Raw genomic sequence first — 12,580 nt, forward strand, 5'->3', positions numbered from 1 at the left:
AACAAAAGGTTAAAAGATAAGATAAACCCAGTTTGGATTTACTTTTCCCAGGAGACCAAGCCGATGGCTGCAATTCCACAAATGAGTTAGACTTTATTTGTTAAGAAATGATCCAAAAATGTTTATTACCATTCATAAAGTCAGCCAGGCCAGGATCCTCTCCCTGGTAAATTCAGGTCTTGGGCTTCAGGAAAATTTTTCCTTACCTGGTCCCAATTAAGACATGGAGCCTCCCCACCGTATCACCCCCAAAAACCCCACTGAAAGCTCATTAAAAATACTGTTTTCATGCCAGTAAGTCAAAAATCATCAAAAAGACTTTGGCCAGGGTCTGTGAACACCTCAGCAAGAGAACAAAAGACCACCAAAATTCTTAAGGGTGGTATGCCCAGGTGTAAAATTAAAATCCCTGGCTAACTTCTTGAATGACAGGTGTGGCTGGGCCCTTGTTGATGAAATACCATCATTTGTGATTGGGCTGTATTTAGTCAAATGGGTGATAAAAATTTCGAGCTAGAATGGACCAGTTACAACTTCTGGTGTTGGAAAAAATCCTGGGTATCAACAGCAGATAAATTTAAGGAGACCTCGGGAGCTTAAGGGAAAAAAAAGTGTCCCTGAGGAAGAAATGATATGGGAAAAGAAGTTAAACCCATGCCATTTTCTGTGCTAGTGCCATTTTAAAGGTTAAATTTCTGGTTCCTTAAGCTTTTTTCTAATAAATATTGTCATAGTTACCTAACCTGATACTACCCCATGCTCTGTCATACGACCACTTGTCTACTATGTAAAATGTCAAACACCTTTGTTCCTTTTTCACATGCCAAGCTCTGTAGTATTTCTGTAGCTGCATTCAATCCTATCAACCCCACCCCTCTAGACCCAGAACTAAACCAAAAACTAGAACCGTATAATTATTTTCACCTCCTGCCCTTTGGGGTCAGTTTTTGGTCATGTACTCAGTGGCCATCACCAATCCCCAATAAACTTGCTTTTCTCAACATCCAGCTTCCTTGGATGACTCAAGTAAGCACATTTGCCACAACACTGGCCAAATATATGGATTTGAGTGTCATATTTACTGTGCTGGAATAGCCTGTATTCATACTTTCTATAATCTTCATATTTACATTTTGGATACTTGTGCTTTTAGTAAACTATTTTTCTGTTTGACAGCTAGCAAAGTACTGTTGATGACTTAACATCAGAACCTGCATCCACATCACACACATCGTTCATCAGAAAATATTCAGAGGAAGGGCTCAGCTCCCTTGAACTCATAGATCAGTCAGGGTGAAAGTTCCTCAGCCTCTGTGTAGGAAGACCCAATGCTCCTATTCAGCTGGAAGTAGCTATAGAAGATGGAATTTACTTCTTTAACTTCCCTCAATGATTGTCAGGGACCAGGGCACTCAGAAGGACTAGTAATGTTAGAAAAAAAGAGCTACAAGGGTCACTCCCTTAAACTGCATTTAACTACAAACAGTCAGCAGGCACTCTATAGGTAGTCCAGCTTTGACAATCCTAAAAGAGGTACAAAACAAAATGACAAAAGAAGAAGAGAACACCATGCCCTAAGCAGTAGAGCACTGGGCCAAGAGAGACTCAGTGGGAGGCAAATAAAGCCAGAGGTGTCTGACCTTTAGATGCTAAAAGCTAGAAATATCTCAAGTTTATTCTTTATGGCTGAGCAATATTGCACGGTATAAAAAACTGCGTCTTCTTTTTATCCATTCCTTGGTTGTTTCCAAGATTTAGCTATTAAAAACTGTGTTGCTATAAACATGAGTGCACATACATCACTATGGTATGGTGTTTTAATACTTTGGTGAAAGTACCTAGAAGGGGAATATCTGGTATAAATGGGATCTCTAATGCTAGCTTTTGAGGAATCTCCACAGTGATTTCCACAATGGTTTCACCAGTCTACACTCCGACCAACATTAGAGATGTGTTCCTTTTCCCCAGAGTCCCTGCAGCTTTTGTTACTGGTTGATTTCTTGATGATAGCCATGCTTTATGGAGATGGAATCTCAGTGTTGTTTTAATTTGCATTTCTCAAATGACCCATGATGTTGAACATATTTTTCATATATTCATTTGTCATTTTGATTTCTTCTTCTGAGAAGTATGCATTCATGTCAGATACCCATTTTTGAAATGGATCTTTAAATTGGGGGTGTCTGATTCGATTGAATTCTTTATATTTTGTAGATATATTTCCTTTGTCTGAATGACAACTGGCTAAAATTCCCACTCTGCTGTTATCTTTTCACTCTGTTGGTGATTTCTTTTGCTCTGCAAAAGCTTTTTTATAGAATGACATCCCAGTTGTTGATTCTTTGTATTATTTTCCCTGTGATCAGGGTTTTGTTCATGGAATATTTGCTTATATGTATATCTTCAAGAGTTTTGCCTATTCTGACTTCCAGCATATTTACTGATTCTGTTTTAATACTTAGATCTTTGATCTATTTTGAATGGATGCACCTTAAGACCATACTCTTAAGTGAAATAAATTAAATTCACATGTGTGAACATTGCATTGTCTCCTTAGTGTGAGAAACTGAAAGAGTAAATGAAGACAAAAATGTAGATTAAATATTGTAAAATAGGAAGAAGTTGTTCAAAACAAAAGAAGACCTATGAGGCGATGGGGGAAGGAAAGAACGGGTAAGGCAAAAAACAAAAACAATGCCTTGAAGGCTAGGCAAGCAGCCCCTAAGAAAGGAGTGCACGAAGCTGTGCAAATGAAGCAAAAGTTGCAGTGGAGACTCTAGGGAGTTAGATATGCCAGGAAAGTGGAGCATCTGGTGAGAAAAGCAGTATGTGAATGGAGCCAGCCCAAAAGTGAGGCCATGTGGGCTACAATGGCCAAGGCTATAGGGGTGAGACCACCCCAATCCACTGAAAATTATGTTTCATAGTTATGGGCCCCTGATCACTTACATGGAGCTACAGAACTTAATGTTTGCTCTGCTGCGGTTTAGTAGGCACCCTTGCTTTGTTCCCAATTTTAGAGGGAAAAATTTCAGTTTTACCCATTTAATGATTTTCACGGTTGATTTGCCATAAATAGCTTTTCTCAGATTCAGTTAAGTTTTCTGTGTGATAGTTAAGTGATTGTGTCAACCTGAGAAACACCCAACTAAATTTGCTCAACATACTTTAGGGTGTGAAACACCCTGTCCAGAGAGGATTGTCACTAGGATAGTATAAAAAGGAAATGAAGAAGGAAGGCTGCTGCTTCTGTTTTTCAGAGGAGCTCCAGCCTTCACCTTTACATTGGATCTTGTCTTCAGCCTTGCAATACAGACTCTTCAGCCTCCAGCACAGACCTTTCAGCCTTCAGCCTCCTGATATGGACTTGCACGAGACAAAACAGTGAGCCCCAGGCCTTTGAATGGACCCTTCAGAAATTCAGCACACATGCAATTCTTCTGCACTCTTCTGCATCTGATTCTCTAGGCAGCCACTATAAGCTAATCTTGTATATTCTTATATACTTTGTATGTCTTGGATTAAATCTGTTTTTCTAGTAAGCACTAACTGACAAAGATTTTGATAGTTGGAGTTATTCTAGAGAAAAAAAATTGTAAAATGAAATTATGTAATGGCATTAGGGGTTCTTGGGTTTGATTCTAATTTGATGAGAATTAATGATGCCATGTTCTCACCTTCTAATACTGTGGAGAATACTGGTAGCTCTTGATGTGAACTGTTTAAAGTAATATGTGATTTCAATCAATTTGATTTTCCTAATTCACCAGCAAATTCAACATTTAGTGAGTCATATATGAAACGTTTAAATATTTTTGGTCGAGTGAGAAATATGATGATGGCTGCTTGCTCTTACCACCTCTGGACAAACTAGTGAAGGAATGTAATGAGTTTAAAACATTCATATGCAATCTGAAGTCTAACTTTGAGGATAAATACATCAAGGAAAATATAGGGCTCATAGATTCAAATTCCTAACTTCAAACACTCAAATAATTTTAAAGTTTCTAAGTGTGCCTTCAAAGGGAATTGGCTGTTCTTTAGCCATAGAGCTGTTATTGCAGAAACCCAAATATAGGCCCTCATAATTCTACTGAGGGGAACACAGTTTAAGTATAATACTCACCATCAAATGGTACCTGAAGTAAATATGAAGGCTCTGATAACAAGAGAATGGGTTCTGTAAACTGGGATGGAGATGTTTGGGAGGATTTTGAAAAGACTGATGTTTGGCTCCTAAAATCTAATGAGATCATTTTGCCAGATGAAAAGATTTCCCCACCCTCACCCGCTATGGTTTTGGCCTCTTCTAGTTTAGTTGAGGAAACTAATCCTGTGTTCACCAAGCATGACAATGGTAACACTCCTCAGGAACCATCCTCACCACCCAGGTTTGTCTTTAGGCTCTCACCTAGGTTCAAATCACAGAAAGCTCCTAAAGGTGAGGTAGATAGTGTGCCCCATGAGGATGTCAAATATTCTAGGAAAGAACTTCTTGAATTTTCTAACTCATAACCAGAGGCATGAGGTGCAAATGTGGGAATGGATTCTGTGAGTGTGGGATAATAGGGCAAAAAGCATACACTTGCATCAGGCCGAATGTGTTGACATAGACCAATGAAATAGAGATTGTGAATTTAGTTACATAGCACATGAAACAAAGAAAGGCTCTGATAGTTTATTTGGCTGGTTGGCAGAAGTATGGATCGAAAGGTGGCTCACTGTGGCTAAGTTAGAGATGCCCAGTTATTTCATGGTTTACTGCTGATAAGGGGATTCAAAGCCTTTGGAATATAGAAATGCTGGAGTAGACTTGTCATGCCATCTAACCCACCACACTGGGATGATCCAGAAAATATATGCTTCACTGAAATCTTGAGAAACAGATCTGTGAGGGTAGCACCTGTATTCTTGAAGAGCCCTGCCATTGTCCTATCTGTGTACCAGATCTTACAATGGGAACTACAGTTAATCTTTAGGGAAACTTAGGGGCAATGTGATTTATTATTCCCAGAGTGGCACGGGTCAAGTCGTAGCACTAAACTGCCAAAGGTAGGATACACACACTTATCATAATGGAGAGGAAAACAAAACAATGAACAGAATAGTGTGACATGAGTAGAATATGACATTGGCAATTATCCATGGTGTTACAGAAAGTGAAAAGATTTGAAGCCTAAAATTTTTTACTAAATTTATATAATCAAATTTAAGGGCAAATGAAGAGAAATCTACATCAAATCATAGTAACAGGGTATTGCAATCCCTCAACCACTTCCCAGATTTGAGCCACTTTACAGACCCAGAGCCATTAAATGAAGGGGAGACCAGGTCCCCTTTAAGAAGGTCCCTAGTGCCCCACCAAAAATTTTTATGGTCAATATTTCTCTAATCCTTCCCCAAAGGATGTGAGACCATTTCCCAAAGTAATTGTACATTGGGGGAAGGGAAATGAGCAGACAGTCTGTGGACTACTGGACACTAGTTCTGAACTGAGGCTGATTCAAGATAAAAAATCTTGCCCTCTAATAATAGTAGGCACCTACAGTAATCAGGTGATCAACAGAACTTTAGTAAAGGTCTGATTCACAGTGGGTCCAGTAGGTCCTTGACTCCATCCTGTAGTCATTTTCCCAGTTCCAGAATGCATAAGTAGGATAGACATACTTAGTACTTTGAAGAATCCTCACATTCATGCCTTATACTGTATACAGCATATCATTGGATTTTGTTTTTTATTCCACTCTGCCAGTCTGTTTCTTTTGACTAGAGAATTGAAGCCATTTACATTTATACTTGTAACCAAAATGAATTGATTTATCATTGTCATGTTATTTACTTACGTTGGTGTCCTACTTTTTCTACCTGTTTACTTGCTTGCTCTTCTTGACCTTTCATTTCTACTGTTGTCCTTGAAATTGTGGTCAGATTTTTCTCTGTCTAGAATATCTTTTAGTACTCTTTGTAATGCTGGCTTGGCACTCATGAAGTTCTTCAGTTGTTGTGTGTTGTGAAAATATTTTATTTCTCCGTTGAATTTGAGGGATAGTTTGGCAGGGTACATCAGTCTTGGTTGGAAGCTGTTCTGTCTCAGAACCTGTAATACTTTGCTCCAAGCTCTTCTAAATTGGATGGTTTGTGCTGAGAAGTCTGCCGTGATTCTGATGGGATTTCCTCTATTGGTAATCTGTTTCTTTTCTCTAGCAGCTTTTAATATTGTGTTCTTTGGCTGGAGATTTGGGAACTTGACTATTATGTGTTTGGGTGTAGTTTCATTTTGGTTGTGGTTGTTTGGAGTTCTATATGCATCATTTACTTGTACATCAGGTTCTGTTTCCATACTTGGGAAATTTTCTGCTATTATTTCTGCAAATATTCTTTTTATGTCAGTTGTGTTGCCTCCTGCTGTTTCACTGACTCCTATTAATCATACATAATTCCACTTTGTCTCGTCCTGCTTTTTCCTGTATCCTTGTTGTAGCTTTTTCCTGTATCCTTGTTGAGTTTACAAGGTCCTTTCTTTCACAGTCGCTAGCTTCCATGCTGTCTTCAATGTCTGAAACTCTATCTTCAACTTCTTTCAAGAGGTTTTGGCAGCTTTCAATGGAAGCTTTGTTTTCCTGGAAGTCTCTTTGAATCTGGTTCATGCTCCTTTCTATATTTTTCATTTAATTCTTCCATCCAATACCTTTGTTCTATTTTCTTATATGTTCCTTCTTCAGACATTCTGAGCAGTTCTTTCAGTATTATTATCATGTCATTTTTTGCCTGAGAGATTATTTCTGATCTCATCTCTTCTATGGCCTTATGGAGTTGTTTCTTTATTTCCATTGCAATCATTTCAGCTTTTCTAGGCATGTGTTTATCAAGTTCTCCTATGTCAATGTCTCCTGGACTTGTTCTGAGTGGGGTGGAGTTCTGGGATTGTGTTTTAGTCCTTCATTTTGTCATATTTGCTACCAAATGCAGAAAACTCAGTTTCCCTCTTCAGTGGCTACATAGCAAAGGTCACTAGTGTCCCTCATTTTCCTGTTGGTCAGGTTTACCCCTCAGTGTCCACTGATAAGCACTCCTTACTATGGGGTTTTCCAGCAGTTGTTGATTTGTATCTAGTTATCCCAGTTCTCAGACATGGGCATTGGTGTCAGCTCATGGCAGACTGTCTGATCCAGCATCCACTTATACTTCAGGGCACGTGCACGGCCCAGACTTGGGTTGCACTGGTGTGACAATCCCAGTCCAGTGGACTTATGTCCCCAGGCAGTTCAGGGTACAGGCAAAACCCAGACACAAACTGCAGCATCAACAGTTTGTGAACTACCTGATTCCATGTCTCCAGTCAATTCAGAGTGCATACAAGAAGCAGATGTGGGCCAGACCAAGAGCAATCACAGACTTCCCATTCCTGGGATCCCCCAGGGGATCCAGCCACAAGTAAAGCATGGACTTGAACTGCTGGACCAGCAGCTCTTGGAGCACTCACTCACTTGGCACAGGGAGTGTGCAGGGAGGGCCCACACGTGTGCCCCAATGAGAGCAGTCCCCGGGACTTCTGAGTGAGAACCTCCTGTCTGCCTTGGGTGCAGGGAGGGCAGAATCTCAGACTGTAATGGCAATGGGTTCCTGGGTCACCTGCTCTGCCCCCAGGAAGTAGATGGGAAATACCTGGCTCTCTCCACGAGTTTCAGCTGGGAACCATGGCAGTGGGAGTAAAGCTCAGACTCAATGCACAGGACCAGCAGCTCAGTTGTTGAATTCTTATTTTCTTGTTCCTTGGTTTTTTTAAGAGATCTCTCCTTTCACTTTCATTAGTGGTGATGCTGTCTTCAAGGTCTGAAAGTCTACTTTCAGCTTCATTCAGGCAGTTTTGCAAGCTTTCAATAGAATTTTTAAGTTCCTGGATATCTGCTTGAATCTGTTTCATCCCTTCTAGTTCTTTTCTGTATTGTTCCCTGAAGGTTTCATTGAATTGTCTATGCTCTTGTATTTTCTTGTGAATGTCATCTTTGAATATGCTGACCATTTCTTTCAATATTGTTATCATTTCTTTTCTCACTTGAGACATTATTTCTGATCTGATGTCTTCTATGGCCTGAGGGAGTTCTTTATTTACTTCAGTTGCTATCATTTCAGAAATTTCAGGTGTATGACTTCCAGGTTCTTTTGTGTTGATGCCTCCTGGACTTGTTTTGGGTGGTGTGGAGGTCTGGGATTGCATTTTCTTTCTTTGTTTTTTCATATTTGATGAACCAGACACTCCCTATAGTGCAGTCTCACTGTCTTGATTGTGTGTGAGTGGCAGAGCTAGTGTGTGGAGATCCCCAGTGTTCAGTGTAGCTCCTGTGCTGGTGAGTGGTGGCAAGGTGGGGTCCCAGATGCTCCCGACCTTTCTTGCATTCAGTTGGCTCCCAGGCATGTGTGGGAAGGGTGAAGGAGGCTCACTGGTGTTCCTGAGACTTTCTGGGGTTCAGCCCAGCTTACACAAGAGTAGGGTGGGATGCAGGTCGAGTTCCCGAAGTTTCAGATATTGACCAGGACAGAGCCTACCTCCCACACTGGAAGGGAAGGAGTGAGGGTGAGCTCCCCAAGGCCACTGACTATGTTCAGGTTTCAGCTGAGCTACCAGGGGGATGTGAGTTGTTCAGGCAGTGACCACCAAGGCCCCAGAAGTTGTCCAGGGATCCACATGCCTCACACCTTAGGAGGTACCACAGGAGCCAACCAGGTTCCTAGAGGTGTCTGACATGTGGCCCAGGCCCAGAAGATACACTATGGGTGTGGTGCGTAACCATGGAGGCCCCAGAGGGTGCCCAAGGTTTTGCCTGCCTTGCACGCTGGTCAGGGAGGCAGAGCTCAGACTTACCAGGCATCCCGAAGATGTTCAGGGTTCAGGCCAGCTAGGGCCGACACACTATGGGTGTGGCGGGTAGCTACCAAGGCCCCAGAGGGTGCCCAAGGTTTCCCAGCCTTGCACGCTGGTCAGCAAGGCAGAGCCCAGACTCACCAGGATTCCTGCAGATATCTGGTGTTCAGCACAGTCTGGGCAGACACACTATGGGTGTGGTGGGTAGCCACTGAGGCCCTAGAGGATGCTGCCTTGCACGTTTTGCTGCCTTGCACGTTGGTCAGAAAGGCAAAGCCCAGACTCACCAGGCTTCCCAAAGATGTCCAGTATTCAGCCCAGCCTGGGCTGACACACTATGGGTATGGTGGGGAGCCCTGGAGGCCCCAGAAGGTGCTCAAGGTTTCACCTGCCTTGCACACTCATCAGGGAGGCAGAGCCCAGACTCTCCGGGCTTCCTGAAGATGTCTGGGGTTCAGACCAGCTCATGGCCAACACACTATGGTTATGGCGGGTAGCCACAGAGGCCCCAGAGGGTGCCCAAGGTTTTGCCTGCCTTACATGCTGGTCAGCAAGGCAGAGCCCAGACTCACTGGGCTTCCTCAAGATGTCCGGGGTTCAGCCCCACCCAGGTAGACACCTTAACTTTCTTTTCCATTTCCTACTACTGATCCTCTTTCTCACTATCCTCAACAATCTCTTGAATTTATACTTTTGTGTGAGTAAACAATGTCTCTTCCCTTTCTGGTTACTTTTTTGCTACATAATTCTTTCTTTCCTTTCTGTGTCCTCTCATTTCCCAAAACTCGGGTGATCATCCTTTGACTTTTAGCCTTGATTTTACTATTTAGAAAATGGAAAGCAATAAAAGAGATAGGGATAGGAAAAAAAGAAGTTAAGCTCTCATTAGTTGCAGATTACATGATACTCTGCATAGAAGACCCCAAAAATTCCATGAAAAGACTCCAAGAGTTAATAAACAAATTCAGTTGTGTGGCTAAATACAAAGTCAATACTCAAAACTCAATAGCATTCGTGTACATAAAAAACAAATTCACTAAGACAGAAGTTATGAGAACCACAACTTTCAGACTGGTATTGACAAAAATGAAATACTTAGCAATCAATCTAACAAAGAAAGTATATCTGTATATTGAAAATTATAGGAACTTGAAAAAAGTGATTAAAGAGGATATCTGAAAATGGAATGACATCCCTTGCCTGTGGATGAGAAGAATCAACATAATGAAAATTTCCATAATCCCAAAATTGTCATACAGATTGATGTAATTCCAATCAAATACCATTAGCATACTTCACTGAATTCGAGAAAACATTCCTAAAATTCATTTGGAACAAGGAGAGACCTAGAATAGCAAAGGTAATTCTGGGCAACAAAGGCAAATCAGGGGACATCACAATTCCTGTCTTGAAATTATAATACAAACTAATGTTAAAAATCAATGTGGCATTGCAGAAAAGTAGACCTGAGAATGGGTGGAACAGAGTAGAAGATACAGATTCAACCCCAAACACAGTTGGCCACCTTGGCTTGACAAAGGGGCCAAATATGAACACTGGAAGAAAGATAGCCTCTTTTATAAATGGTGCTGGATAACCTTGTTTTCCTCATGCCAAAGACTTACACTAGACCCATGTCCATCATCATTCTCTAAACTAAAGACACATGGGTCAAAGGTCTAAATATTAAAACAGAAACACTAAATCTACTGAAAGAGAAAATAGACAGAATTCTTGAAGACATAGGTGTAGGCAGGCATTTCATGAACAAATCCCAGGTCACATGGAAGACACTACAAAGAATAAACAAAGGGGGTCTAATCTTATTAAAAGGCTTCTGCACAGCAAAATAATCATGAACAGAGTGAAAAGACAACCCAGAGTCTGGGAAAAGTTATAACCATCTGTCCTGCAGACAAAGGACTTACATCTAAAAGATATAAATTATTGAGAAAAAAATCAAACCACCAAATTAAAGACCCAATCCCAAATTGAGCATTTGAGATGAAAACTCACTTCTCAGATGAAGAAATACAAATGGCAAATAAATATACATAAAAATGTTCAACATCTGTTGTCCTTGGAGAGATGCAAATTAAATAACACTGAGATTTCATCTCACCCCAGAAAGAATGGCCACTATGAAGAAATCAACCAATTGGAAATGCCACAGTGGCTATGAGTGTGTTGGTTTGGGGCTTATTTTTTTAAGGGGAACAATATAATACAGGACACACATTTTATAAGATTATTTATATTAGTCAACCAAAGAATGATATACAAAAGAGTGCAGGAAATCTGTCACACACTAAGACCAAGGAATCCAGCTGAGGGCCTGGGTCCCACAGTGATGTCCTGCGGGAGACCAGCTGAATACCTAGAGCTCATAACAATGCCTTCCACATATCCAACTGGAGCCCCAGAGCCCACAACATCTCATGCAGGCCTGTTTCATGGATCTGTGCTGCAAAGGGCCCAAAGGTCAGTGGTGGAATCTAGGAAGTCTGTGCCAACAGGATGAAGGATCTGCACCAGAGCTAGGAAGCGATGCTCAGAAGAATCAGAGCTCCCCTGAAAAGTACCACAGCCATCCTCAGGAACAGCGAGGTCCCGAGCTCCTCTGATGATCAAGATGGCCGAGTTCCAATCAGGGAAGCTAATGCAGGAATACTTCTCAGGAGGCTGGCAGTGCACCATCTTCCCCTCTGGATCCAGGAAGTGATGCTCAAAGTAAGGACCAGAGCTCCCCCAAAGTGAACCGAAATCATTCTCAGTGCCAACGAGGTCCTGAGCTCCTCAGAGGATGAAAACAGCCAAGTTCATCAGGAAAGCCAGCATGATGACCTCCTCCAAAACAATCAACAGCTCCTTACAGCTTCTACCAGCTCCCAACAGCCTTTCTCAGCTCCCAACAGCCTCCTTAGTTCCCAAAAGCCTCTTTTCTTCTTCTCCAGGTCTACCTGTTATGCTGCTGGCAACAACTGCCAGGTGGGCCTCCCATACCCAGTGCCACGTTTACTCAGTCAGCTGGGGGTTATAAGTTGACCACCAGTTATCAATCCACTACAGTGAGGAAAAAGGAACACTTCTCCACTGTTGGTGGGAGTGTAGGCTGGTACAACCACTGTGGAAATCAGTGTGGAGTTTCCACAGAAAAACTAGGTTTAGGGGCTGGGGATTGAGCTCAGCAGCAAAGCACCTGCCTGGCAAGCGCAAGGTCGTGAGTTCGGTTCCCAGTACCGGAAAAACAAAAAACAAAAAAAAAAAAACCAAAAAAAAAAGAAAAACTAGGTTTAGAAGTCACATTCAACCTAGCTATTTCTCTTTTGGATATACTCCCAGAAGAATTAAAAACATCATATCACAACAACACATGTATACCCATGTTTGTAGGAGTACTTGTACTTGCTAAGTCATGGAAACAACTCAAATGCCCATCAAGCAAGGAATGAATAAAGAAGGTGTGGTATTTTATGCAATGGAGTGTTACTCAGCCATAAAGAAGAATAAATGTGACACTTTCATTAGTAAATGGATGCAACTCGTGACTATGAAAATGAGTGTAATAAATCATATTAACATGTGTAAACATCATATTATCTCTATAGTGTGAGAAACTGAAAGTGTAAAGAAGATCCAAAATGTACAATAGATATTGTGAAATGGGAAGAAACTGTTCAAAAGGAAACAGAAATGCAGATGGGGGAAAGAAGAAAA

This window comes from Chinchilla lanigera, unplaced genomic scaffold, assembly GCF_000276665.1.
Source record: "Chinchilla lanigera isolate Chin_1 unplaced genomic scaffold, ChiLan1.0 scaffold00128, whole genome shotgun sequence".
In the NCBI taxonomy this organism is placed as follows: Eukaryota; Metazoa; Chordata; class Mammalia; order Rodentia; family Chinchillidae; genus Chinchilla; species Chinchilla lanigera.